At 44.3% G+C, this 5336-nt stretch overlaps 1 long non-coding RNA gene across 1 annotated transcript; it reads left to right on the top strand.

The window, feature by feature from the left end:
• The first annotated feature begins 13 nt into the window (after nt 1–13).
• Nucleotides 14–2746, top strand: LOC138754248 (uncharacterized). The gene is made up of 3 exons (XR_011351614.1): nt 14–230; nt 1608–1714; nt 2414–2746. It is a non-coding gene; the product is annotated as an uncharacterized lncRNA (long non-coding RNA).
• Nucleotides 2747–5336: the final 2590 nt, after the last annotated feature.

Below are 5336 nucleotides of genomic sequence, written 5' to 3'. Positions count from 1 at the left end.
CGTTCCCCACCCCAGCCGAGGAGCTCCCTAGCTCTCCTGCGTGCAAAGTTGGAGGCCAATTCTTCTGGTCCCCGTCCGCCCACCCTGTGGTCCAGTCTGGGCTGAATCCGTCTGCGCGTTCCTAAGGCAGCGCTCCGCGATACACCTGAGGTCAGTTCTCCCTCCTGCGTTTAGATGCTCACTAAACGTCTTTATATTTCCTTTTGCAGACACGTGCGGTTTAAGCAAAGGTGAGTCCTCCAGCCGCCTGCTCTCCGTGACGCCGATGCAGCATCGACCACGAACGTGAGCGGCAACAGGCCACTCAGCCCATCAAGCCTGCCTCGCCAGTCAGTCATGAGCGCCCACACTCGACCAGTCACAGTCAGACCCACTCCTTTCCAATATAGAAGCCTCCAGCCCGGCGGCAGGCCCTTCGGCCCCTCGATGCAGTGCCTACACGTCTATTCTTGAAACAAAGCATTAAACCAGTGGTTCGCAACCTATTTCTTTCCTTCAGAAAAGATCGAAAATAGGAGTTATGGGCAGTTTTCAGGGACTACAGAAGGATTTAGACTTGCTTAGAAGAGCGGGCTGAAAGAATTTGGGAAGAATAATCAAAACAGTACATATGGAGTGAAGGGGAAAGGCATTGAGGAATGCAGAGTGATCTTGGAATTAATGGTTTGTCATTCTTTGAAAGTGGATTCTCATGTAGATAGAGTAGTGAATAAGGCTTTTGGTACGCTGGTCTTTATAAATCAAAGCAAAGAATATAGGAGCTGGGAGGTGATGTTGAAACTATTCAAGGCATTGGTGAGGCCACATTTGGAATATCGAGTGTGGTTCTGGTCACGAAATTACAGGAAGGATCTCAATAAGGTGGAGATGGGGCAGAGATTTATTAAAATGTTGCCTGGTTTACAGTATCTGGAACACAGAGAAAGATTGAGTAGACTGGGTCTTTATTCATTGGAGCGTAGAATTTTGAGGGGTTGAATTTGACAGAGGTATTTAAAATTATGAGGCAGATAGATAGATGTGAATAAGCTCTTCCCCTTGAGGGTAGGTGAGATTGGAAGGAGGGGTCACAAGTTAAGGGCCAGGGAGCGAAAGTTTAGAAGTAACATGAGAGGGGGCATCGCTCCAGAGGAGGAGGCTGACTGGAATGACCTTCTGGAAGAGGTGGTCAATTTGGTCATTTAAGAGAAGGTTGGATACGTGCATGGAATGTGAGGGGATTGGAGAGTTATGGACAGGGAGCGGGTAGGCGGGACTAGAGGCGATCACTTAAATCGATGCGGTCTAAAGGGGCCGAGATGGCCTGTTTCCGTACTGTTATTGTTATATGGAAACCCTCCCTACCCCATAACCCTCTAGATCTATCCATGTGCCTTTCTTAAATGCTCCTAATGTTCCAACCACCACCAGCATCCCTGGCAAGGCATTTCTGGCACCCACAACTCTCCGTGTAAAACAAACACACCTGCTCCACATACCTCTAAACCCGTCCTACCCATGCGTTTGTTCAAATATTTTTCTATGATCCCCCCATATCTTAACGTTTTTCGTAATTTGCTACCCTGCGTAGATCCTCTTCAAATATATATATTTTGTTTCCCTTGCAGAAGATAAGATTCAGACCATGGAAATCGGTAAATTAAATTATCTGATCCTGACTTGCAAGAGTATCGTCTACGGAATGTTTGTGTCAATTCTCGTCTGGAAAGCGAAGGTAAGCCTGGTGTGGTTGGGACATTTATGCCCATTCATGGATGGGATGGGTTGGGAGGGTGTGGGTCAGGTGGGCGGGACGTGAAGGTGGACGGGGCGGATCTGGAAGTACGTGGGGATGGTGGGCGGGACTGATCCGTGGACGGGACGGGTCTGGAGGGCCGTGGGAAAGTGGGCAGGAAGGGGCAGTGGCGGGAAGGATCTAACGGGACGTGGGGAATGTTGACGAGAGGGGTCCGTGGACGGGACGGGTTTGGAGGGACGGGAGCATTTTCAGCGGGAGCGGGTGGGACATTTAACCGGAACCAAACAGACCTTTTCTCTGGAGAATTAGAGGTCGTGCGGAATCACAATCAGGAGATGGGCAGGCAGAATCTTATCCCGATTGTAAAAAAAATACCTCCCCCTTGTCGTCAAGGGTGAGATGGGAGCGGAGTTTTAAGAAGCACTGAGGGTGGGGGCGCTGGGAATGGGTTGTCAGAGGTGATACATCACATTTATGAGGCTTCGGCCAGACCCAGGTATGGTCAGGGAGTAAAGGGTGATGCGACGGGCGCAAGGGGCCGAGATTTGGGTACCAGCACGGAGACCGCGGGCCGAATGGCCTGCTCGTTTGTAACCATTCCAAGAAAAGAGTGCGATCTCAAATATTCTTCACCTCCCCTCCACCCCCCCCCCCCCACACCCACTTCCATTTCAGGACAGTTACCGCAAACGATTTGACTGAACCGACAGTGGGAGCAGGGGCAGGCTTGTTGCATCCCGCGCTAGTCCAATCCCTGGAGCTGCCGAGAGGAAGTGAATTCTCCGCAAACCTCACCTGGTCTATGATTTCAAGTGTTATAATTTCATGATTTCTGTGTTTTCAAGATTTCATGATCTTGTGATTCCATTATTTCATGATTTAATTAATTAATGTTTTCAAGATTTCATGTGATTGAATTTATTCATAATTCCAAGATTTCATGGTTGAATTTATTCATGTTTCCAAGATTTCAAGATTGATTTGATTCATGTTTCCAAGATTTCATGACTGAATTGATTCATCTTTCCAATATTTTATGATTGAATTGATTCATGTTTCTAAGATTTCATGATTGAATTGATTATGTTTCCAAGATTTCATGATTGAATTGATTCATGTTTCCAAGATTTCATGATTGATTTGATTCATGTTTCCAAGCTTTCATGATTTAATTGATTCATGTTTCCAATATTTTATGATTGAATTGATTCATGTTTCTAAGATTTCATGATTGAATTGATTATGTTTCCAAGATTTCATGATTGAATTGATTCATGTTTCCAAGATTTCATGATTGAATTGATTCATGTTTCCAAGCTTTCATGATTTAATTGATTCATGTTTCCAAGATTTCATGATTGAATTAATTCATGTTTCCAAGATTTCATGATTGATTTGATTCATATTTCCAAATTTTCAAGATTGATTTGATTCATGTTTGCAAGATTTCATGACTGAATTGATTCATCTTTCCAATATTTTATGGTTGAATTGATTCATGTTTCTAAGATTTCATTATTGAATTGATTGTTTCCAAGATTTCATGATTGAATTGATTCATGTTTCCAAGATTTCATGATTGAATTGATTCATGTTTCCAAGATTTCATGATTGAATTGATTCATGTTTCCAATATTTCGTGACATTGTATAATTTACAGATGTCATTACTTTGTGTTTTCATGTTATCTACGTTTTGTGCATTTGAATTGTTGTGTTGTCTGAATTTTTCTATTTCATCATTCCAAGCCCTTTCCTCATTTAATGTGGGTTGCGTTTCTATTGTTTTGACTTTCCACCATTTTGTTATTGAGTGACACAATGAATTTTACAATTTATTGTTTTAATATCTTATGATTTTTGACTTCATTGTTTCCTGTTTTCAGGATATCATTTTTCAATATATCTTTTTTTTTTAATTTCCATGCATGTAATTAAAAAAATGTCATACAATACCACGAGTGTTTAAATTTTCAAATGTTACATGGGTAAAACACAGGATTCTGTTGACGCCAGTGGTTCAGTGAAAAAAACACACACAAATAGAAACTAGAATAACTTGTTAAAGGGGAGGGGTCAAGGTTGAGAGAGGAAGGAACTGGAAACTCAGAAGGTCAAACAGTGCCTTTATGTCGCAACGGTGGAGATATATCACCAATGTTTCGGACTGGAGCCCTTCATCAAGGTGGGGAGGGGAACATGAGCGGTGTCCAAACTAAAGGGGGAAGGGGGTATGGGGGATGGTGAGGGTGGGAGATGAAAGGTGGAGAGGGGAGGGAAACTGTAGGGGAGGTGAGAAGAGTCTAAGCTAAGTGGAGAGAGGAAGGGATAACTAGTTAAGGGAGAGGGGTCGAGGTGCACGGTGGAAGGTGTGACAGAGTATATAGATATGATTTTGGGAGATAAATTGAGAAAGGTTTGTTAGATTAGATCACAAACACTTTAAAGCAGATAGGCTGGTGCACCTCAGGGATTGGTATTGGGTCCCTTGCTGTTTGCCATTTACGTTAATGATTTGGATGATGGTGTGGTAAATATGCAGACGATAGTTGGCATTGTGGACAGTGAAGAAGGTTTTCAAGGATTTCAGGAGGATTTGGACTGCTTCGAAGATTGCAGATGGACTTAAATGTGTGAAGCCTGTCATTTTAAAAGGATGAATCAAACCAGGATGGAAATAATGAACGGGGGGGGGGGGAGGGCACTGGGAAACGCAGAGGAGCAGAAAGATCTAGGAATAACGGTGTATCGTTCCCTGAAGGTAGAATCCCATGTGATGGGGTGGTGAAGAAGGCTTTTGGCCCACTGGGCCTTTATGGATCAAAGCATAGAATACAAGATTTGGAAGGTGATGTTGAGACTGTACAAGGCATCGGTGAGGCCATATTTGGAGTACTGTGTCACCGAATTCAAGGAAGGATCTCAACAAGGTAGAGAGAGGGAGAGAGAGAGCAGGGAAGATTCACTTGGGTTTCATAATCTAGACTGAGCAGATAAGGGGCACAGAAGGGGGGATTTGATAATGTGGATAGGATTTTTGCCTTGAGGGTGGGAGAGATCGAAAAAAGAGGTCTTGAGGTAAGGGACTAAAGTTTACGTGAGGGGAGGGGACCTCTTCACTCAGAGAGCATTGGAATGAGCGTCTGGGAGAAAGGATGGCGCAGGGTCTGTTTTGCTGTTGAAGGCAACATTGGACGGGTCTGAGTCTATGGACGGGCATGAAATGGAGGGTTATGGGGCAAGGTGCAGGGTAGGTGGGACCAGAGCGAGGGGCTTGGCTCGTGCGGGCCGGAAGGGCCATGAAGCTTGTTTCCGTGTTGTGAACGTTATGTAGTTAAATGTGAGTCACCACGTTTTGGAAGGACTAATCAAAATAAGGCGTGCAAAGGGGATTTAGGAGTCATGTTACCCAATTCCATGAAAGTTAACTCACATGTAGATAAAGGCCTTTGGCATGTCGGCCCTCTCCTCTCCTATGGACCACAGGGGCTTTAAACTCAGACTCGCGAGCTGTCTTCAAAATGGGGTTTCAAACAAACTTCGAAAAGCCACTGCAGACAAATCAGCAGTGTCTCTCTCTCTCTCTCTCTCTCTCTCTC

The sequence above is a fragment of the Narcine bancroftii genome, chromosome 2, assembly GCF_036971445.1.
Source record: "Narcine bancroftii isolate sNarBan1 chromosome 2, sNarBan1.hap1, whole genome shotgun sequence".
In the NCBI taxonomy this organism is placed as follows: Eukaryota; Metazoa; Chordata; class Chondrichthyes; order Torpediniformes; family Narcinidae; genus Narcine; species Narcine bancroftii.
This window is presented reverse-complemented; position numbering and strand designations above follow the sequence as displayed.